This window comes from Myotis yumanensis, unplaced genomic scaffold, assembly GCF_028538775.1.
Source record: "Myotis yumanensis isolate MYYU_CA2020_CCGP unplaced genomic scaffold, mMyoYum1.0.hap1 SCAF_3, whole genome shotgun sequence".
Classification (NCBI taxonomy): Eukaryota; Metazoa; Chordata; class Mammalia; order Chiroptera; family Vespertilionidae; genus Myotis; species Myotis yumanensis.
The window spans coordinates 51,312,439-51,337,931 of record NW_027223754.1 but is presented as its reverse complement, the minus strand read 5'-3'; the positions used below and the strand labels follow the sequence as shown (position 1 = coordinate 51,337,931).

The 25,493-nt window shown below is 36.6% G+C and overlaps 1 long non-coding RNA gene across 1 annotated transcript in view; it reads right to left on the bottom strand.

Annotated features, from left to right (window-relative positions):
- Nucleotides 1–25,493, bottom strand: part of LOC139004981 (uncharacterized) — a 109,311-nt gene that overhangs the window by 49,777 nt on the left and 34,041 nt on the right. Inside the window, exon 2 of the long non-coding RNA XR_011470634.1 lies at nucleotides 7,796–7,880. This is a non-coding gene — a long non-coding RNA (uncharacterized lncRNA). The remainder of the gene's footprint in view (nucleotides 1–7,795; nucleotides 7,881–25,493) is intronic.

Below are 25,493 nucleotides of genomic sequence, written 5' to 3'. Positions count from 1 at the left end.
ATAAAATCTAGTAGAATGCTGATTTACACATTATTAAATGTGAAAATAGTATATGTATTATTATGGAAGTCATATACAATCATAAAGAAGTGAATGATCATTTCATATCTAAAATCTCATTTAAAATTTATTTCGTGCCTGGTTCTTGTCTTCTTGAGGGAAAGATTTCAATCAAGAGACAAAGTGTAGAAAAGCAAGAAATAACTTATTGACCGCAGCAAAAGCATACTTAGTCCGGTGAAACAGGGAAGGGCAGAGAAGAAGCAACAGGAGAGCCCAGGCTGGGCTGCTATGGCCCACTGGGAAGTCAGAGAAAACAGGGAACCCGGGCCTTGGAGACAGGTTCAGGGGTTAGCCCAGGACAAGCTGCTGCTGCCCATTGCTCCCTTTGTTGCAACTCTCATGGGGTCCCTTAGAGGTTAGGGGATATGTGCTGGGGGGAGGGGAGAACAGAGGGGGAAGGGAATGGCATGGGTGTGCTCCCTGGAGGGAGAACAAAGTTCTGGGACCTTAGTTTTCAGGGGTTTTAGAGGGGAGGCATTTAGGGGAGGTCTAGGCAAGGATCAATAGAATATTCATCAGCTGTATGTTAATGTACCAAAATGAGATTTATTCTCTGAATTTGCCTGCCCTTGGGTGTGGTGACAAATGGCACTTAATTGGATTCCTGTTATCTGTCTCCCTGAGTAGCATGATTTAAACTATTTACCCTTTGATTGGGGAGGAGAAGTGCAAACCGTTTACTCTTAACTATCCGTGGTTTAGGGAAGATAGGATTTACTAGGTGACCGCAAATCGCTTTTTAACTATCTGTCTTAGTTTCCCTATTCTGTTTGTACTAGAATTTTCCTAGCTTCTTACTATTCTATAACATGCTTACTACATAATGGGCACTTAATAAATATTTGCTAAATAAATCAATGATATATTTAAGACATAAGACATTCATATATCTGTTATAATGTAACATATTCAAGCACATGAACAACATAAAATAAGTATTAAATCATTATTGCATACATATTTGTATTTTAAGTCTACATTGCAAAACATACAGAATTTAGTTATGTCGCTTTCATAGTTGAAAGGCAAACAGGAAATGTAATGGAGATGAATAAACATCTAGGTTCTGGATTAAGACCATTAATTGTGGAACTGTTTAAAAGTTTGTGTAATCTGTGCAAATTAAAAAAAATATTCAAAGTTGCAGTATTCCGGTATTTGTCTAGGTTTGGACATCATGAACTTCAGTGTTTTTTATCCTAAGGAGCTTCTTGGAAGTTTGCCACTTGTGGACAACTGGAAGGGTTAGAATTTCTGTTAGTTAGCCTATTCTATTGTCTCTCTAAGGCTCTATTCATATATTATGAAAGGTATCACTAAAATGACCATGAAACTGTACAGTTTCTTTCTTTTTCCTTTCTTTTTCTTTCCTTTTTTTTCTTCAGGATTCCCATCTGTGCTGTGGAGGTCTCTGTTACATCCTTAGGTAATCTGGGAACCAACCTATTTTCTATAACAAAGGCTAAAACTCATTCACTATTATTATGCAGAACTAATCCGTAATTTAAGCCTCTTCTTGTGAATCCCCCCAGGTATTTTCTCACCATCATCACTGAGGTGACTTGTTCTGTGTCCACTTCATTGAAATTCCCCAGGCCCAGATGGTTTGATAGCCTGATATTTTAGAATTTTGCCCTTATTTACTTTCATCTGTCAAGTGCAGCTAGGACATTTTTCTCCCACCTCTTCTGCACAAATCATGAGTGTTCAACTGGGGCAACGAGTGCTTCGTGTTTAAATACCTGAGAGAAATATTATTTTAACAATTCTTAATCATGTGAATTTTGCTAAATTTTAATGTTAGGGAAAAAATATTCCATAAATTGTATGCCCCTTTGTATATATTTCATTAATTAGAAGGGAATGTTAGACTTTAGAAAAAAATTAAATGCATATGCACTCAAATTAAAAGCCATTAATCTTTAAAATTGGCATGTTTACATTTATAGTCTGGGATGCAGACTGTTCTAGCAGTATGTAAACAGGAGAGCAGGGGTCCTCAAACTTTTTAAACAGGGGGCCAGTTCACTGTCCCTCAGACCGTTGGAGGGCCGGACTATAGTTTAAAAAAAAACTATGAACAAATTCCTATGCACACTGCACATATCTTATTTTGAAGTAAAAAAACAAAACGAGAACAAATACAATATTTGTATTTGCATGTGGCCCACCGGCCGTAGTTTGAGGACCCCTGCAGTAGAGGGTAGTGCTGAATTCTGTAACCTCATTTCCTTCTCTCACCTTCCAAATTTTCCCACCACCAAGCTCAGTGCTCACTTTATCAGAATAAGAAGGAAAACACAGAGAAGATCCTGAAATCAATCCTGTCCACATATTTATCTCTGTTAATATTAAACTTGGTCATATTTAATTTTATAGAATCTAGGATTATTTATAGTGCAATTAAATTATAATTATATAATAAAATTATTATTCGTAAATCTTTGTGAAATATTAGCAACTCAAAAATAACAATATAGATTATATTTGTGAAGTTACATAAAAATTCATTTTATGTAATAAAATTGAAACATATTACTTCAGAAAAAATCTGTGAAAAAATGTAATATATAATTCAGTGATAAGGTTTTGGATGTTGATACAACTGAGTTCAATCTTCACTTTTTTTATGGTGTGACTTAATATATCACTCATTTTCTCATACTTTTTACGGTAAAGAGGATGTTATAACAAGATCTACATCCCATTTGCTGTCAGAATCAAATCCAGTATTATAAATGAGTACTTTTACCATATACATAAATAAAGTGACCAATGATTATTAGATATTATAAATATATTTTTTCTCTTCAAGTTCCCCTTGGTTCACTCTTTAATGTGTCATATAGAATGCTATCTTCCCAATTAATTATAACTTAATGTATTTTGTAGGACACAGAGGACGACTAATGTCTCCAAAACCCATTCTCTAGGTACAATGTTTCTAATTGGCTCTATATGCCTGGGCACCTGCTTTCCTGGGCCAGTCATGATTGCACTTTTCTGTTGTGTGAGTGAGTAGATAAAGTAACTCACAGCACGGAGCATAGTAAGTAAAATATTTGCAAAAGAATCAAACATAAAATCAAAAATTGCTAATATCTGTCAGAATCTGGAAGCTCACATAGTAAGTGCTGTGCTTCAAAACTGGATATGGGTCCACCCTAATTTGAATCAATGTAGATCTGCTTATTCAGGTCCCATTCTTGCCTCACTCAGCTGTACTGGGATGCCCACTTCTTGCTTCAAGGCTTTTATTACTAATTAGCAAAAATGCCATAATTTCCTTAGCAATACAACATGTTCATTGAGTACCGGTTCTTTATCAGTAGTTGTCTATGGGATTCTTTGTTTTCCTTCAATTTGCTTTACAAAATTCTGGCTGTTTGCCTTACTTTTTAAACACACTTGAAATAGCTTACCTCTTTGTGTAATGAGAAGGCTCTTTGTGTAAATGCGCTCTCTGAAATCATGTTCTCTTGGCTGCAGTTTTCCTTATTCTGTGGAGCCTTCACAATTTCTTTTAGCAAAACTAGTAAAGGTCTGAAATAAAATTTTAAGGAAATCATAAAAGGAATCTTCCATTCCAGGACACTTAATGTGTAATTTAAATAAATCTCCATATGCCTCTACTCCTAAGTCAGCTTGATCAATCGGTTTTATTTAATCACTTTGTAACCAATATTACATGTTTACTAATTCGTAATCACCATCCACAAGGTTTGAAAACCATGATTTCTCTGACTTCTCTACGTTTGTTAGTGTTACTACAACTGTTCTAGCTCAGTAAGACTTAAATATCTGACACAGCTTTAGGAAGGATTTCTAGTATCTTTTTATTTCATAAGCTTGATGAGGTTTTGTTTTTAATGCCGATACCTTAGTTTCCCTTTGCACAGAACCACCTTAGCTTAGTTCCTGACTATACCATGCCTTTACCCTTCACAGGGATTACAGCCTCCAAATTTGTTCTTTATCAACCATCTTTCTTGTATTCTGGCATCAAATTATTTTTTTCTAAAATATTACTTAAACCATCGGTTTTAACATCAGTTTTTAAATATAGCAGTAAAATACTTACATGTGCAATTTTTCAAGAAGTTCTTTGAAAAATGAGATCTTTCAAAAGATCAGACTGACTATGCTGCTCGTTAATTTGTTTTGCCCTTTTATAATGTTTATGTTACTGCTTCAAATAATTTTTCAATGAAATATCCCTCTTTCCCTAAATGTGCTCTCTTTTCAACTTAAAATTAAGCCACTGACTATACAGGGTAGAGCAAAAATAGGTTTGCAGTTGTTCGTACGGAAAATAATACAATAATTATTAAGTTATATGTTTCACATACTCACAACTCTAAACCTACTTTTGCCCCCACCCTATATGAGGAAGTATAAATATGATGGATGCCATGACACTTATTTTTTGCCAAAAATAAATTAATAAATCAATTAAAGTGCCCAGATATACTTCAACTAAATTCTTGTCATTTTAACGATACAAAAGAGGGAATTTTTTAAAAGTAATATCTATATTAGAGTTATTTTTATAAGGAAAAAAATTCACTCTTGAGCTATGTTTCAAAGAAGACTGTACTGGGAAAATAAATAAAATAAATTTTAAAAATGAACAAGTGTCAAAGATTTTATTTACCTCACTAGTTAATGTGGAAATCAGTAAGCTATTACAACTGGTTCAAATGAGAACGAGATTTTTATTCTCTGTAGGACCATCCTCTGCATTGCTATGAAAAGGAATCATATGTTCCTATGGATAGGGTAATTTGTGTATTCCGTTTTCTACTTAATTTCTATCCCCACAGAGATGTTCAATAGTACAGTCAATGAGACACTGTTGGATGATTTTTTTAAACTGAGTTCTATGAGCCAAAACTATAGAATTTGATGGTACTGTTCAAGAGATAGACAGTACCTGAGAAACAAAAATAAATAGGCTTCTTAATGTCAACAATGTAGTAATCCACTATCATTACTTTATTGAGCACCTAAAAAAACAGTATCCTCCTATTTACTATTGTCCTACTTCATATTACTCATTTTTTATTGTAATTAGGGTCCATTTTTAATTTTAATAACTTTAAAAGTATATTTTAACCCTATTCCAGAAATAATGTCCCATTCACCATAATAGCATCTGAAATTGGCAAGTGCTTAGTTCAATAAATATTTGTATAGTGATCGGTAATTAATAAATGCAATGTTGACAAATATATCAATAAAGTATGTTATTATAAAGTGATTTTTCATGCCATTGTAAAGTGCTTTTTCTCCTAATTTTTTTAAAACTATGTTTTTATTCATTTCATAGAGAGGAATGGAGAAAGAGATAGAAACATCAATGAGAAAGATTCATCGATCGGCTGCCTTTTGTGTGCCCCCTAGCGGGGATCGACCCTGAAACCCTGGCATGTATCCTGACCAGGAATCAAACAGTGACCTCCTGGTTCATGGGTTGACCCTCAACCACTGACCACACCGCTGGGCTCTTCTAATGTTTTTTCCACCTTAAGTTATTGACATTATATGTCTCAAGGATTTTCCTGCTGGAGTCATTATTCTAGGATGGCTTGAACCAGAGCCTGAGAAAAAATCTTGTGTACTGGTGACGTATTCGGAGATGTGATTCTAAAAGAAGATATAGAGACTCTTGGGAACAGGGTCAAAAGGATATAGAATTAAAGGATGCTTTTTAAAATTGGCCACTGCTTCAGATGCCTGGAGCAAAATCCCACAGGATCTTCTAAGTTGCCTTAAGAAATGTGGCCAAAGCACTATTTCTTTGAGAAGGAAAGGTGGAAGCATTTATTCATCTACTTTCATCCTTTCCCCATTTAGAAAAACACATTGCACAGAAAGTTTTCCTCACAATTTCTTTTAGCAAAACTAGTAAAGGTCTGAAATAAAATTTTAAGAAAATTATGAAAGGAATCTTCCATTCCAGGACGCTTAATATGTAATTTAAATAAATCTCCATATGCCTCTACTCCTAAGTCAGCTTGATCAATCGGTATTATTTAATCACTTTGCAACCAATATTACATGTTTACTAATTCGTAATCACCATCCACAAGGTTTGAAAACTATGATTTCTCTGACTTCTCTACTTTTGTTAGTGTTACTACAACTGTTCCAGCTCAGTAAGACTAAAATATCTGACACAGCTTTAAGAAGGATTTCTAGTATCTTTTTATTTCATAAGCTTGATGAGGTTTTGTTTTTAATGCCGATACCTTAGTTTCCCTTTGCACAGAACCACCTTAGCTTAGATAAGCCTGAGAATAAAAATGGTAAGTACATGCTACTGGACAAAACATTTGATATGAATGCCCATTGAATCTTCTTCATTTCAGACTTAACACATCCTTCTCTTATTTTCTGGAAACAATTTGAGAATGCCATTGAAGTCAGGGCAATTTTTGCCATCCGTGTAGCAACTCCTGTAGTTGCCTGCTAGTCTACCAGCATAAGAAAAAAACAAGTGACCAGGGGATGATTGTTTCTTCCAGTTCAGTGGAACCCTGCTTAATATGTCTCCATTGGAAGTGTCCTTTCTTCTAAAAAAGAACCCCTCTTATGTTGGAGTTTGATCCCATAGATATTTATACAGCTCCTAGGATTGTGGGGATGAAATGCATAAATTCTGAGACTGGGCCTCAGGGAGTTATAGTGAGAGAAGCTAATGCTACACACTACACACTACACACTGTTTTCTGAATCCAGCACTATAAGTCAATGGTCATATGCTACAATCTGAAGGACAGTATTCAAGGACACAGGCCAGCACAGGGTGCCACCATAACATGGGGCCTGTATATTTATTTATTTATTTTATTTATTTATTTATTTTTTAAATATATTTTATTGATTTTTTACAGAGAGGAAGGGAGAGAGATAGAGAGTTAGAAACATCGATGAGAGAGAAACATCGATCAGCTGCCTCCTGCACATCTCCTACTGGGGATGTGCCCGCAACCCAGGTACATGCCCTTGACCGGAATCGAACCTGGGACCTTTCAGTCCGCAGGCCGACGCTCTATCCACTGAGCCAAACCGGTTTCAGCAACCTGTATATTTATGACTAGCATCAACAACATATTGTTCTGCCCCTTCTGTGAACCACATTTAATATTTTCCTCTTGATTGAGAAGAGATCATAGGTGATCGCTACATAATCCATAAGCCTGAGCTGAATGGCAGGCATTTGTCCAATAGGAATGTTTATCAAAGATTTTGTGCCAAATGTTCATGTAATGCATTTTTGGACCTGGCTAAGCTCGATCCTGTTTTGTCATTTCTATTATACAGTGCGTTACTGCTACATCTGGCTGACTTGATGATTCAGCTCATGATAGGAAAGTCTGATTGCAGTCACTTAGTATCCACAGGCCCATTATGATTCACTTTCAAAGTTCTGCATTATTCCAGAGACTTCATTTTCAAACTGAGACCAGTTCTCTGCCCAGGAAGTTAAGCACTTGCTCTAATACCTTCGATATCTATCAAAAATTCTCCTACTGAGGCTTCAAAGATGAACCACAGCAGCACAATGGTTTGCCTCAAATATCTCTAACATCTCTGGATAACAGAGAAGATTGCAACAGAGTTCCAGCTTGCTCTGGGTCCTACACAAAGTGTTTAAATTTATGGCAAGACTGATCCAGTTTTTAAAATAGTAACATTAATATAAAAGAAATATGATAAGGACTAATACCTTGCATTGTTTCAGCCTTTGATGTTGTTGCTCATCATTGCAATACCTTCTCGGGTGCCATACTGTTTCTGATGTGCTATGTTACCTAGGGAGTGAAAAGTTTCCACTTAGAAGCTCATTTTAAAATATGACTTTATTTATTTTTTAGAGAAAGGAAGGGAGAGGGAGAGAAGATAGAAATATCAATGATAGAGAAACATCGATTGGCTGCCTTTTACACACCACCTACTAAGGATCGAGCTCACAACCTGGGCATATGCCCTGACTGTAAATTGAACCAGCAACCTCGTGATGCATTGGACAACACTCAGTCCATTGAGCCACACCAGCTGGGTTAGAAGCTCACTTTATAATGGCTTTTAATCTATAGATCAGAAAGTCAACAAGATGATATAATAAGCTACTGAGAATCTACACTAATAAAAGACAAAGATGCTAATTGACTGGATCTTCGCTATGCCCATCAGCCAATCAGAAGAGTATGCAAATTATCCCAACAAAGATGGCCATTCAATTTGCATACTGCAGGCAGGGAGGGGCAGCAGCGGGATCCACCCCACTGCGGGATCAGGCCTGCCCTGGGCGACCCAGGGAGCCCGGTGGAGCGGGGCAGGGCAGGGACATCCGCTGCCCACCCCACCGTGGGATTGGGCCTGCCGTGGGCAACCTGGGGAGGCGGGGCAGGCACCTTGGGATAGGGCCTGCCATCTGCCACCGGGGGAACGGGCCTAAGCCAGCAGGTGGTTATCTCCCAAGGGTTCCCAAACTGTGAGAGGGCACAGGTTGGGCTGAGGGACACCCTCCCACCCCAGTGTATAAATTTTTGTGCACCAGGCCTCTAGTATCTATTATAATTATATACTAGGGAAGGGGAAAAAAACACAGTATTTCTCCCCAAACACCTATAGGATGGATACCTTGTGAGATGTACAAAAATAAGAATTTTATTTTATCCACTCTTTATAAATCCTTTCTCTAATTGGGGATGATGAAGTTTTATAGATATCTTCTTATTTATGTCTGCTTAGTCACCATACTTAGTAGTCCTAAAGTGGTCTAGAAATTTCCTTTTGCCTAATGCACTTTAACCTGGTAAATAGCTGTGAATCTTTTTAGGGAAGGATCAATGAATGTTTCTAGTATACTCCTATGATTGCCTGGTCCTTCTCAAAGGGTTCCAATGCCTGTTCCATTTTGTAGGTCAATGGCTAACATCAGCTTTTATCTTAAAATATCTTGATTTTTTTATTGCATAATAATAAAATATTTTATACAAGTCAAATAATACCCTCATCATTGTCCATCTTCTTCATCTTTTATAGCTAGATTATTTGTTAGCCATAAGTAATTAATTTACTCAATCCTCTGCAGCTATCAAGGGATTTTTTTATATCAAGTGCAGACTCTTTTTTGTATTGATTTTATAGAGAAAGGAAGGGAGAGGGGGAGAGAGAGAAAGATTGAGACAGATCAGCAAGACAAAGGGGAACATTGATGTGAGAGAGGAACATCGATCAGTTGCCTCCCGTATGCATCCAATTGAGATCACATCCACAACCTGGGCATGTGCCCTGACCAGGAATCTAATTGGTGCCTCTTGGTTCATGGGTCAATGCTCAACTACTGAGCCACACCAGCTGAGCCACATTGTATTATTTTTTATTGACCATGCTTCTTTTACTACAGGTTGTAGGTACAAACAGAGCCAGTCTTAGATGAGAAAATACATATGATAATAATCCAGCATCAAAAACAAATCATTGAACATTTCTATCCTTAACTGTCCACCTGTTGGCCAATAGTCTGAATCTAATTTAAGGAAGGATGCACATTAATTTTATTATTTGCTCCACATTAATCATAATTTCAACTTTAAAGCAAATTATTTGCTCCACGTTAATCATAATTTCAACTTTAAAGCAAATTAATCCAACTACCTAATTAGTTTCTGTTATTTAAAAATTTGTTCTCTTTTGTAAATACCATGCTTCAAATAGCTAATAGATCATATAGCCTACACCTTGGTTTCTGTGGATATTATTAGGTTAAAGTGAGAGAACATCAAGACAATCTGCTTATAATCACATTTGCCAGAAGTGGCCCATGTCTTTAGTAAGTGCAAGTATTATAAACATCCTCTATTTGTTTTTAATCAAACGTCATGAATCTTGTTTTAGAAGCATCCATGTTCACCCAAAATGTTTATAAAATAGCTGACTTTCAATTTCATGTCTCCAAATACATGCACCTCATTACAAAACACACTTTATTTCAAATTAGTCATAAAGAAAAGGAAATACACTAGTTTCCTCTTTATTCACCTGGTCATGTGCCCTTGTCATACAAAAGTGAATCATTAAAAATGTATACAAGAGTGAACCTCTTTTTTCTTCCATTAGAAATCATAAATTGTCTCAAACACTAAAAATATTATGATATACTTTTGTTAGAGATCATACATAACTATTTTGCTAGATGGCTAGGTTTAAAGTATAATTCAACAATAAAGAACATTCCAAATGGGTCATTTATAATTTAATTGCCAAAAACCTACATGTCTGCAATGTTCAGTGTTTATGCTAAATGTAACATGAAAGTTGAAACTGGCCACCTGTACCAGCTGACAACAATTTGTAACTGCACACATTAATAAAGTTTAACCCTACCTAACAACAGAATTCTGAGGAAAGACATAGCAATAAGGTGTGTGACTCAGATGAGAGACCTGACTCCCAAGCTAGGTAGACAACAGGCAGGAGCACTGAGTTTCTAACTTCATAATTAGATATCTTTCTGACTTCCCCTCCAACACACACACACTAGCTAAGTACATTTTAATAATCATGTGTGGTTTGGAGTCCATTTGCTAATATTTTATTGAGCACTTTTGTATTGATATTAATGAAAGGTATTTTTAATACTGTCACTATTGGGCTTAGGTTATTAGTGTTATACTAGAGGCCCGGTGCATTCCTGCACGGGGCGGGGGGTCCCTCAGCCTGGCCTGCACTGTCTCGCAATCCAGGACCCCTTGCGGGATGTCTGACTGTGGGTTTAGACCCGGGCCTAAACCAGCAGTTGGACATCCCTCTCGCAATCTGGGACCGTTGGCTCCTAACCTCTAGCCTGCCTGCCTGCCTGCCTGATTGCCCCTAACCACTCACCTGCCTGTCTGATTGCCCCTAACCATTCTGCCTGCCTGCCTGATCACCCTTAACCCCTCTGCCTACCTGCCTGATTGCCCCTAACCACTCACCTGCCTGCATGATCACCCCTAACTGCTCACCTGCCTGCCTGATCGCCCTAACCACTCTGCCTCAGCTCTGTTTGGCTGTCTGGTTTAATTAGCATATTACACTTTTATTATTATAGATTTGCTTTGAAAAGGCAATAAAGAAATTTCCCTTCATTTTCCATGCTATAGAACAATTTGAAGAGCATTGGAACTATCTGGACTTTGAAGGTTTGGTTAATTCCCATGCAAAACCGTATGGTCCTGGTGCTTACTTTTCACTGTGGCTCCCTAAGAGCTCTCTCTATTTTTTCCATGATAATTGTTTTATTTCAATTTTCTCTCTGTAATGGAGATAATTTTGGTAACCTGTGTTTCCCTAGAAAATTATCCATTTCATCCAGGTTTTCAAGTTTATTTGAAAAGAGGTTTTAAATTTTTTTTCTTGGATAATCTAATTAATAAATTTTTTTGTTCTTTCAATAAACCAGGATTTTGATTTATTAAAAAAGATACTGAAACTTCCATCTATTCTTCTATTCTAATTAATTTTTCTATCTAAACAGTTTTGCACCAGAACTATGAATTTTTTGGTTGAGAGATAGGTAAGATTTTTATAGAACATGATCACTCTAATTCTTAACAAATACCTAAATATAAAATCAAAGCCTAGGGGGAAATGAGGTCAATTATAAACTACCTAACTGTGATCCTGAAAATGCTAAAACAATATAGTAGCCAAGAGCCAACTACATTCAATCTTCAGCTCCTCAGGCATAACATTGGCTTGTGCAAAGATGCATTTAAAAAAAATATATTTCTTTATTTGTTTCAGAGAGGAAGGGAGAAGGAGAGAGAGATAGAAATATCAATGATGAGAGAGAATCATTGATTGGCTGCTTCCTGCACTCCCCCTACTGGGGATTGAGCCCTCAACCCAGGCATGTGCCCCTGGCCAGAATCAAACCTGGGACCCTTCAGTCCACAGGCTGATGCTCTATCCACTGAACCAAGCTGGCCAGGGCCAAAGATGCATTTTGAGAAGCAATAAAGTTTACTGTATTTTGAATAAAACATTTGATTTCATCAAAATCTATAATATAAAATAAAGGATAAAGGATTTTCTTTAAAAACACACAAACAGAGGAGAAGCAAGATGGCGGCGATATAGGCAGACGCGTCCCAGGTCTTGTCCCGGAGCAAACGGAGTAAGCAGCTGAAACTAATAACACCCACCCCGAATTGGCAAATTTACTCAGCTGGTGAGACGGTTTGCAGCCGGGAAGGGCAGACCTCCCCTGGAAAGGTTAAAAACCAGGGATCTGGGCAGGAAAGTTTGCCAGACCTGAGCCCAGAGGGTCGGAGGGAGACCGCATGGCAGACAGCCGCGTCTCTTGGGACAGACACAGACCCTGACCAGGGTAAGGAGTTCCGCGGGTTTGCTGGCGCCAGGAGATTTGAGATTTGGATTTTGTGATTGCGGAGAACTGAGACTAAAGGGGGCATCCTGAGGAACTGATCAGACCATGCAGTGCCCATAAGAGAGGAGCGTTTCCCAGACCATGCAGTGCTGGTAAGAGAGGAGCATTTCCCAGACCGCAGATCCAAGCAACAGCAGCCCCCTGATCACCGCAGCCTCCTGATCACCACAGCCTCCTGATCACCACACCCTCTGTCTGTGGAACAGCAGCTGTACGTGAAGCCTCCCCCCACCAGCCAGAAGAGCCAACACAGCTGTGAACAACACCCACCAGAGGAGCTGCTGCCAACTGGAAAGCAGCTGCTACCGCAACCGTCTGAGCAGCAACCACAACCCAAAGAGCCCCTGCCACCCAGGGAGCAGCCACTGAACATCTCAACATCTACATATGTCAGCGAGATCAAACATGGGTAGGCAAAGAAACCCCCAAAGGAAAGAAAAGGAGGACTCGCCAGAAAAGCAGCTAAGTGAGACAGAGATATGCAACATGACGGAAAAAGAATTCAGAATAAGGTTCCTAGAGTACATGCACCAGATGTTCAAGAAGCAAGAAGAAACAGATGAAAAACTCAACTACTTATGCAAGAAGCTAGAAGAAACAGATGAAAAAATCAACAACTTAAGTAAGTCCCAAGAAGAAATGAAGAGTGACATAGCTTCAATAAAAAACTCCATTGAAAGTATCAACAGTAGACTGGGAGAAGCGGAGGACCGAATTAGTGAATTAGAAGACAAGGAAGCAAAACACACTCAAACTGTACGGCAAATGGAGAAAAAAATTAAAAGACAGGAGGAGAGCCTAAGGGAGCTTTGGGACAACATGAAACGAAACAACATACGAATAATAGGGGTGCCAGAACAACAGAAAGATGAACATGGATTAGAAAACCTATTCGAAGAAATAATATCAGAAAACTTCCCTGAGGTGGGGAAGAAAAAAGTCACACAAGCCCAGAGAGTCCCAAACAAGGTGAACCCGAAAAGACCCACACCAAGACACATCATAATTACCATGGCAAATGTTCAAGATAAAGAGAGAATCTTACAGGCTGCAAGAGAGAGACGGAAAGTAACATACAAGGGATCTCCCATTAGATTATCAAATGATTTCTCAACAGAAACACATCAGGCCAGAAAAGAATGGACGGAAATCTACAAAGTGATGCAAAGCAAAGGACTGAATCCAAGAATACTCTACCCAGCAAGGCTATCATTCAAAATTGAAGGGGAAATAAGAAGCTTCACAGACAAAAAAGGGCTAAGGGAGTTTATCACCACCAAGCCAGCCATGCAAGAAATGCTAAAGGGACTGGTGTAAAAAGAAGAAATATCAAGCTCAGAAAGAAAACAGCCACACACACACACACAAAAAGAAATGGCTACAAAAAAGTACCTTTCAATAATAACTTTAAATGTAAATGGACTAAATGTTCCAACCAAAAGACATCGAGTGGCTGAATGGATAAAAAAACATGACCCATACATCTGCTGTCTACAAGAGACCCACCTCATTAGAAGGGACTCACACAGACTGAAAGTGAAGGGATGGAAAAATATCTTTCACGCAAATGGAAAGGAAAAGAAAGCTGGGGTAGCAATACTTATATCTGACAAAATACATCTCAAAGTGAAGGCCATAACCAGAGATAAGGAAGGCCACTTCATAATACTAAAGGGATCAATACAACAAGAAGATATAACCCTGGTAAACATATATGCACCCAATGCAGGAGCACCCACATACATAAGAAAACTTCTGGAAGATATCAGGGGAGAGATCGACAACAATACAATCATAGTAGGGGACTTTAATACACCACTGACATCACTGGATAAATCCGCTAGACAAAAACTCAGCAAAGAAACAGCAATCCTAAATGACTCACTAGATCAGATGGACTTAATTGACATCTTCAGAACACTTCACCCCACAGCTGCGGAATATACATTCCTCTCAAGTGCTCATGGGACATATTCAAAAATAGACCACATATTGGGTCACAAGCAAAGTCTCCACAAATTCAAGAAGATTGAAATCATAAAAAGCTTCTTCGCAGACCACGATGGCATAATGTTAGAAATAAACTACAATAAAAACAACCCAAAATACTCAAACACTTGGAAGCTGAATAGCATGTTATTAAATATTGATTGGGTTACCGATGACATCAAAGAAGAAATTAAAAACATCCTGGACACTAATGACAATGAAAACACAACAATCCAAAAGCTCTGGGACACAATGAAAGCAGTCCTGAGAGGAAAGTTTATAGCTCTACAGGCCTATCTCAAAAAACAAGAAAAAATGGTAGTCAATCATCTAACTCTACAACTCAAAGAATTAGAAAGAGAGCAACAAGAAAACCCCAGAGTGAGCAGAAGGAAGGAGATAATAAAGATTAGAGCAGAAATCAATGAAATAGAGACCAAAAAAACAATACAGAAAATCAATGAAACCAAGAGCTGGTTCTTTGAAAGGATAAACAAGATTGACAAACCCCTAGCCAGGCTCACCAAGAAGCAAAGAGAGAGGTCCCAAATAAACCAAATCAGAAATGATAGAGGCGAAATAACAACAGACCCCACAGAAATACAAATGATTGTTAAACAATACTACGGGCAACTCTACTCCAACAAACTAGACAACCTGGAGGAAATGGACAAATTCCTAGAAAAATACAACATTCCAAAACTCAATCAGGAAGAATCTAAAAACCTCAATAGGCCAATAACTATGGAAGAAATTGAAGCAGTCATCAGAAAGCTTCCAGCAAACAAAAGCCCAGGGCCAGACGGCTTCACAGGGGAGTTCTACCAAACATTCAAGGAAGAACTAAAACCTACCCTCCTCAGACTACTACAAAAAGTTCAAGAGGAAGGAACGCTTCCAAGCTCATTCTATGAAGCCAGCATCACCCTAATACCAAAACCAGGTAAAGACATCACAATGAAAGAGAATTACAGGCCAATATCCCTCATGAACATAGATGCCAAAATCCTCAACAAAATCTTAGCAAATCGGATCCAGCAGTACATCAGAAGGATCATACACCATGACCAAGTAGGATTTATCCCAGAGATGCAAGGATGGTACAACATCCGTAAATCAATAAATGTGATACATCACATAAACAAATTGAAAGAAAAAAACCACATGGTCATATCAATTGATGCAGAAAAAGCATTCGACAAAATCCAACACCCATTTTTGATAAAAACTCTCAGAAAGGTGGGAATAGAAGGATCATACCTCAACATAATAAAAGCCATATATGACAGGCCCACAGCCAACATCATACTCAATGGACAAAAACTAACACCATTTCCCCTAAGAACAGGAACAAGACAGGGATGCCCACTCTCACCACTCCTGTTCAACATAGTACTGGAAGTATTAGCCATTGCAATTAGGCAAGAAGAAGAAATAAAAGGCATCCAAATTGGAAAAGAGGAAGTAAAACTGTCCTTATTTGCAGATGACATGATATTATACATACAAAACCCTAGAGACTCCATCAAAAAGCTACTAGACTTAATACATGAATTTTGCAATGTAGCAGGATACAAAATTAACCCCAAGAAATCTGAGGCATTTCTATACACCAATAGTGAACTTTCAGAAAGGGAGATCAGAAAAACAATCCCATTTACCATCGCACCAAAAAAATTAAGATACCTAGGAATAAACTTAACTAAAGAGGTTAAAGACCTCTACTCAGAAAACTACAGGACGTTGAAAAAAGAGATAGAGGAAGACATAAACAGATGGAAGAACATACCATGTTCTTGGATTGGTAGAATCAACATCATTAAAAAGTCCATACTACCCAAAGCAATCTATACATTCAACGCACTTCCCATTAAAATACCAATGGCCTTCTTCAAAGATCTAGAACGAACTCTCCAAAAATTCATCTGGAATAAAAAAAGACCCCGAATAGCTGCAACGATCCTGAGAAAGAACAAAGTAGGTGGGATCTCAATGCCAGATATCAAGCTGTATTACAAAGCCACTGTTCTCAAAACTGCCTGGTACTGGCACAAGAACAGACATATAGATCAGTGGAATAGAATAGAGAGTCCAGAAATTAGCCCGAACCAATATGCTCAATTAATTTTTGACAAAGGAGGCATGAACATACAATGGAGCCAAGATAGTCTCTTCAATAAATGGTGTTGGGAAAATTGGACAGACATATGCAAGAAAATGAAACTAGACCACCAACTTACACCATACACAAGAATAAACTCAAAATGGATAAAGGACTTAAATGTACGACAGGAAACCATAAAAATTCTAGAAGAATACAAAGGCAACAAAATCTCAGACATATGCCAAAACAATTTCTTCACTGATACAGCTCCTAGGGCAGTTGAAACTAAAGAGAAAATGAACAAATGGGACTACATCAAAATAAAAAGCTTCTGCACAGCAAAAGAAACCATCAACAAAACAACAAGAAAACCCACCTCGTGGGAAAACATATTTGCCAACGTCATATCTGATAAGGGCTTAATCTCCAAAATTTATAGGGAACTCATACAACTTAACAAAAAGAAGATAAACAATCCAATCAAAAAATGGGCAAAGGATCTAAATAGACACCTTTCAAAAGAGGACATTCAGAAAGCCAAGAGACATATGAAAACATGCTCAAAGTCACTAATCATCCGAGAGATGCAAATCAAAACAACAATGAGGTACCATCTCACACCTGTCAGAATGGCCATCATCAACAAATCAACAAACGACAAGTGCTGGAGAGGATGTGGAGAAAAAGGAACACTTGTGCACTGCTGGTGGGAATGCAGACTGGTGCAGCCACTATGGAAGGCAGTATGGAGGTTCCTCAAAAAATTGGAAATGGAACTCCCATTTGACCCTGTGATCCCACTTCTAGGAATATATCCCAAGAAACCAGAAACACCAATCAGAAAGGATATATGCACCCAGATGTTCATAGCAGCACAATTCACCATAGCTAAGATCTGGAAACAGCCTAAGTGCCCATCAGTAGATGAATGGATTAGAAAACTGTGGTACATCTACACGATGGAATACTATGCTGCTGTTAAAAAGAAGGAACTCCTACCATTTGCAACATCATGGATGGAACTGGAGAGCATTATGCTAAGTGAAACAAGCCAGTCAATGAAGGAAAAATACCACATGATCTCACTCATTCATGGATAATAAAGACCATTACAAACTTTTGAACAATAATAGATACAGAGGCAGAGCTGCCTCAAACTGATTGTCAAACTGCAGTGGGAAGGCCAGAGAGAGTTGGTGGGCAGGAGGGAGGGGAGTAAGAGATCAACCGAAGGACTTGTATGCATGCATATAAGCATAACTAATGGACATAAGACACTGGGGGGTAAGGGAGGGTAGGGGTTTGTCAAGGGTGGGGGGGAAAAAAGGACACTTATGTAATACCCTTTGTAATACTTTAAGCGAAAAAAAAAAAACGAAAAAAAAAAAACAAACAAACAAAACAAAAAAAAACACACAAACAGCCCTAGCTGGTTTGGCTCAGTGGATAGAGCGTCGGCCTGCAGACTGAAGGACCCCAGGTTTGATTCAAGTCAAGGGATCAGGCCTGGGTCACAGGCTCAATCCCTGGTGGCGAGGGGTGCAGGAGGCAGCCGATCAATGATTATCTCTCTCATCATTGATATTTCTATCTCTCTCTCCCTCTCCCTCCCACTCTGAAATCAATTAAAATATATTAAAATAAATAAATATATATATAAATACACACACTCAAAAAGAATAAACTAGAATATGGGTTTAATTGACATAAATATGTTAGCATAGTTTGAAATTCGATGTTTATACCAGGCATGAGTGTTCACTAGCACTTCCATGTCAAAATTCTCTTCATTCTAAGCAAGAATAATCTCTTCTGCCCTCAAAGGATTATAAATTCTCCTGGAAAGAATCCTTTTTTTCTCTGACAGAATGTGCTTAGATAGACAATTTGTCATCTTTTCTCACTGATCCACAACTGCAAAATCCAGTATATCCAGCATAGGACCTGGGTTAACTAAGCATAACAAACATTGTATAGCTCACATGTATAATTGATGAGAATATTTTATTTAGATAGAAGAATGTCTTGAAAATGGGTTAATTTTTTTTTATTGTTCTAGTATGGATTCAGCTTAATGCTGGTTATAACTGGATTTCAATGAACTTATTTCCTGATAATTGTATGCTATATTTAAAACTAATTGAAGTTAAGAAGAGTTCTATGTGTACTAAAATCCATGACAAAGACTAGTGAAGTTCCACATTTTGCTATCATTTAGAAAACATTTTATAGGAAATATATTTGCATATTAAAGGTTAACACATTGTGTGGCGTTATGAATATGCATTATTTATGGAATATTCATGTTAGTGAAAATGGATAGCTCACCTTCTGTCTAACCTACTTGTCATTCTGAGAAAATAGAAACAAAGTTGATTCTCAGAAAACATGGTTTGTTATAAAGGAAAGTGCCTTCTGTAATCCTACCTATATCAACAGATGTTAAAAATGTCTATCCTTTGCTTCATAAGTCTTTGTTTAATATGTTTTATAAACACTATTGTTTTAGATTTAGATATCATTAAGTATTGTAGCTGAAATTGATTAATGAATTTTTCTAGAAATTAATTGGACCCTCTTATTGAAAACTTTAACATTAGAAATTAAATTAGTAATTTATCATTAAGCTTTTAACATGAATTAACTTGTGACCTACAAATACTACTTTATTTATAAAATAGAATTATCAATGCCTACGACATAAAGTTGCTTAGAAATTAAGTGAGATAAAGTTTGTAAGCTACTTAACTTGCTACCTGGCTCTTATTAAGCTTTAAATAAATATATATTCACACTGTTTCAAGATTATGGGAATACAAAAACACAACTTCTCTATCACTCTTTCCTTATCACTACTGTCACCTAATTCAATCTTTCATCATATTTTGCCTAGATTATTGTTATAATCTTCAGTTTGATTTGTCTGCCTTGCTCTCTTACCAAGCCATATGTCAATTTCCTGGCAGTTACCCTCTAAAATACATAGGTAATATATTTTAATTCATCATCAATAGCTTGTACGGACTATTACTTTTAAATGTAAGCTAAACATCGAAAAATTATCTTCAAGACTTGGTGTGACTTTATAAACCAACTTCATAGTCATTAATTCATTCTGTCATTGATTTAGGATTTAGAGAGTAATCTGTACATGCCAGATTGTGTTTTACAAAATAAACATAGAAAATAATTTAAATATTATCTCTACTCTAGAAAATTTAATAAAAAAATCCACTCATTGGGTTATATAATGGATGCACAATGGTGAGGCTGTGAGAACATCAAGAAGGAACAACTCAGTGTAGAGAATTAGTACTATCCTTGAGAAAATAATTACATAATTACCGGAAGAAACAATAAGACTCAGAAAAATAAAAACTTAGCTATTCAATGACAAGTAATAGAAAATAGCAGGAGATAAGATTATAAAAAATAAGATTATAAAAATTGGTTGGAAGTAGATAGATACTTCTGATAATTGCATTACGTAATGAAATCTAGTCACGAAAGAAGAATGTGAACGAAGAGAACAATATATTAAACTTAAATGATGAGTGTAAGAAAATTGTCATAGTGTCAAACAAAAGAGTAAAAGAGTAAACATAAGCAACACATTAGTGCTTGCATATCTCAAGTGAATACTCCAAACTTCTACCTGTGGCAATAAAGGATGGCTAAATTTCTAAACCATTAAAAATAATGTCGTTAGATAAGTTAAAGGAAGGTTTGCAAGAGATTTTTTTTTTCCTATATCAATAAAAAGAATGAGACTGCAATAAAAACCTCAAATTCCTAGAGTCCATATTATACCAGAGGGATTTAGAATCTAATTTTGTAAGAATGATAGAAAGGGTATACATTTTAATATATGTATGTATTACATTTTCAAAATGAGGTAAATTAGCCTGAAGTTATGGTTAAATCAAATTCAAATATAACAAATAAGGTTTTTAATTAATCTCAAGGCTAGATATTTGAGAGATGTTGAAAACATCTGAATTATTAACTTCATATTTTTCTTTTAAAATTACAGTCTTTTTTTAATCATAAGAAACAAAAATGACAGAATAAAATATTTCTACAGTATTCTTCTTAGTCATATTTTGGTCTTGCATAAAAACAAAATTAGCAGTCCTGGATTAGTTTCTGAGTTTGGGGAATTACATATTGCTCTGGAATCTATCAAAAGTAATTTTTTTAATTATTTGGTATCCAAAACACATACAGACACTTCTGTATAAACCCATAGAATTTTACATACTATACTGACTCATGAGTAAATTCAATTTTCTTGAAGCCTTACCATATTGTCTTGGGGTTCAGAGAATGAATGTTAATACTATTTTTAATGATTTTTTAAGGTTTATTTATCCTCTACACATGAATAGAATAGAGAAGTTATTCTGTTTTTAATTACCAATCAATATGTGAGTTGGACCTATATTATTTAAGCAACCTAACCTTTTTTTTAAAATATTTCCTCAAGAATAAATGTAATATAATTCATGGAAATCACCAAACTATAAGCATCAGTTCTCCATTCATTGACTAAGGATCAATAATTTATAAAGATGCTCCAATTCAAATTATTAGAAGTAATCAATTCCAAAAACAAAAATAAAATTTAGAGAAAATTCATGCACTTTACATATGCAATTCCTGTTTCATTGAGTTAGCTCAAACTACTGCAATTGACTGCAATTTGATCATGTACATTTCACACCCTAACTCTAAAGATAATTTATTTATACAGTCTTTGAATGAGTGAGTTGCAGAACCAATATGTTCTGCAATCTTAGGAACACAACAGCTATTTTTTTGTACTTTGGTCTAGTATGTGTCATTGAATTTCCACTCACTAGAGCAGTGATTTTCAACAGGGGTAATTCTGACTCCTTCAACCCTAACCAGGAGACACCTGGCAATGCCTAGAAACATTTGGGACATTTATGGTTGTCAACACCTGGGGAAAGGGACTACTGGTCTGTGAGCTGAAGACAGGAATGATGTCAAAGGTCCTATGACTCATAGGACAGCCCACCACTGCAAAGAATTGTGAGGCTTAAAAGGTCCCTAAGTCCAAGGGTGAGAAAACTTGACGTAGAATGAAATAGAGATACTAATATAATGACTTTCCCCCCTGTCATTCCCCCATTGACTGATACCCAATGACTTGAGAATTCAGGGACATTCTATCTTCTAAACCTCTTTTGGCATGTTATATATTTTATTTTATTATTTTTGTTAATCCTCACCTGAGGATATTTTTTTCCATTGATTTTTAGAGAGAGTGGAAGAGAGATGTGGGAGTGGGGGAGAGTGGAGAGAGAGAGAGAGAGAGAAAAAGAGAGAGAGAGATTTGAGAGCACATTGATTGGTTGCCACCATCTCACACCCTTACATACAACCCATGTACATGCCCTTGACTGGATTTGAACCCAAGATCCTTCATTGCATAGCTGATGCTCTAACCACTTAGAATTCCAGCCAATATTCATGTTATGTACAGAAGGGCCTTGATTAACGAGTTTAATTCGTTCTGAGACCTCGTTAAGGAGCTCGTTAAGGAGCTCGTTAACTCAAATTACTCTATCAACTCAATGCAAAAAATCGGCCAAGAGACAGCTGGTATCTCAAAAAACTCCTTAGTCGGGACACTTGTAAGTCAAGGTCCCACTGTATTTTAAAACATCAGATATTATTAAGCCTGTAGTCAAGTGGTAGTGCCTAATTATCTGCATGCCCAAATAATACTAATAATGTATCTAAAGCACTGAATTAATGCATGGTTTACTAAATATGTATATATGCCCTTGACCAGGAATCAAACCCTCAAATCCTTGGTGCTGAGGCCAACGCTCCAACCACTATGCAACACCAACCAGGGTTTAAAGAAATATATTTAAGAAAATATTTATTATTTCCTGAAATAAACTGTCACCAAGTCTATCTCTAAAACTTGCATTTCAACATTTAAAATATACAATTCTGTCATTATCTTCAATTGATTCCTTCTAAAATTTTATATCGAGAAATGAAATCTGTAACTCCCAGCTTTGTCTCTTGTTTGAGGGAGATCCATTAGGCTATGTGATACACCCCACTCAGTTTTTGTGGCTTATTTTTCTTTCTTCCCCTGTCTTTCTCTTTTCTTTCCTCTTTTAATTGTCTATTGATGAAATATCAGAGGCAATTAAGAAAGCTTTTACTCTCAAGAAGAAACAGTTGAGCATTTGCATTCTAGAAGCCTGAGACCAGAAAAACTTTGCTATCAGCAAGTTAGTAAACTCGCCGATAATTTAGATGCAGCCTAAAGGGTATGCATAGGGGGTAGTTGCTCTGAACTGCTGACTTGTTGAAAAATAAATGCTTTCTATTGTGAAATGCTTACAGGACTTCATCTGGCAAGTTAGGGTGTGCAGCTGAGAGCTGGAAGCAGCTATTTCAATCTCCAAGCTACCCTCCCTTCACGCTAGAAAGACCACATGCTTTTCCATACTTGAGGCAAGCCTTTTCTTTTGCTTTTAGTTTTAAAATTTTTGGTGTTGTTTTTTTTTTCTTTTTATTTCTCAAGAAACTGCCCACATGTTAAAAAGTGCCAGAGATAAAAGTAGAATACAATCATGGTGAGGTGACTGAGGCTATATTCAGGTTTGATTTCAATGTTCTAAATGCTGAAAGACAGTTTACAGAAAAGTTCCAGTGGAGGCATTTTTAGAGAAACCGTTATGTTCTATAACACAATTCAAATAACAAATTACATCCTTTTATTTATCCTTTTCTTTTTTCTCCAAGATTATATCTACAAAGGCTAAATATGTTGAAAATATACATATATGCCACAACTTAAAAATATTAATACCAGACAATTCTAATAAATTTTGAAAGAATTTCTTCTGAAGGTTTATGACAGCCAACATTCTATCCCTCATATTTGCCTAATTAGAAGAGACTACAGCATTTGAAAAAACAGTGCAGCTTGTACATAGGGGCTGTGAGCTGAAAATTCCTGATATCTTGACCCATTACATAATAAATGACTTGGATTTTGCTTTAAGAAAACATAAATAAGTTAAAATATATGAAACTAAGCAACATCGGTCTTAAATCTCATCAATAAGTGGTAAGGAATGCAACAGACACAATTGAACTAATTATTTTTGTGATGGTCCAATTTATTGCCACAATTTATTGTGGTTGGCTAGAATGAGTTACTTATTATCATCCACTCCCTAAGAACAGTTAACTTTACATGACAGTCTCAAGCATTCCACTAACTTGGGGATTTTTTTTTTCTGTATTGGAATAAAAATAAAACTTCGGAATCTGCCCCAAATTAGATTAAATATAATTCTGGACCACCCAGAACAAATTATCCTAAATTGGCCATTTTACTAATTTGTTTTTATTGGTAATGTGATATCAGAAAAAAATGTTCCTATAATAGTAAGCATTCATATGCCAATAACTGGAAAGGATAAACATCATTGTACATTAGTAAACTTTCATTCTTCTTTATAAATTTTGTCTCATCAAAAATATCAGTCATTTTTACTATTTGATTTTTTAAAAATATACTTTTATTGATTTCAGAGAGGAAGGGAGAGAGAGAGAAAAAGAAACATCAATGATGAGAGAGAATCATTGACTCGCTGCCTCCTGCATGTCCCCTCCTGGGGACCTAGCCCACAACAGGGACATGTGCCCTCTTGACCAGAATTGAACCTTCAGTCCACAGGCTGATGCTCTATCCACTAAGCCAAACTAGCTAGGGCCATGCTTACTATTTGGATGATGCTTTCCTATAATTTACTTGATAAATGTGACCAATAAATTATAATGTGTTCTCCTTGTGAAGAATTTGTACAGTCAAAGGTTTTAAGTCACTGTTTTTATTGTGAGCACTGTGTGTGTGTGTGTGTGTGTGTGTGTGTGTAACATAACTAGGTGACTTACAACTTACTAGTCAAGATAACTGAAAATTTCGAAACAGCAGAGACTAACTCTTAAATATATTGGCCTTTGACTTTACTCATGGTTATATGCTTCTGTTCCATAGGTAATGGCTGTAAAAACTAGGATCAGAGACGTCTGGAAAATGGTTCCACATCTTTGCAGAGAAAATGTTCTAAAAACTGTTGTAAAAATGATGGCAGGATAACAATTGGTTTACAAGACTAAATTTATCCTTGACAAGGATAATTTGATGTTTGTCCTTTACCAACTATTTTAGAAGACCAACTTCTGAGATGCTTGCATGAAAATAATTTCAGTCTCAATTTTTCATTTTATTTCAGATCTATGGTTTTGATGCTTGAGGAAGAGAGAATGTGAAACTGGATAATTGTCTATTAATTTGATTAGAATGACAGATATTCTTGTTCCATTCCAGCTGCTATAACAGAATACCATAGACAGGGTGGCTTATGGACAACTGAAGTTCATTTCTCACAGTTGTGAAGACTGGGAAGTCTAGATCAAGGCACTGGCAGATGTGTCTGCTGAGATCCTGTTTCCTGGCTCAAAGACAGTAGTTCTCATGTGGAGGGAGCAGCAAAAGAGCTCTCTGGGGTCTCTCATAGGGGCAGTAATCCCATTCATCAGGGCTACATCTTATGGCCTAATTACCTCCCAAAGGCCTGGCCTCCAAATAGCATCACACTGAGAATTGGGTTCAATGTACTAATTTTGGGGAGGACACAAACTTTCAGTTTATATCAATAGACAATAAAGTTTTCTTACTCAAAACCTTTTATGATTGATTTTCTTTGCAACATTTACTCCAATATTCTTCAGCATGACAAATATAAATAATTTCAGTTAGCTTTGTTTTCACTTTATCTGTTGTAAACTTTGATCTTGTCCATATTAATTTGACATTCTTTTTCTTTA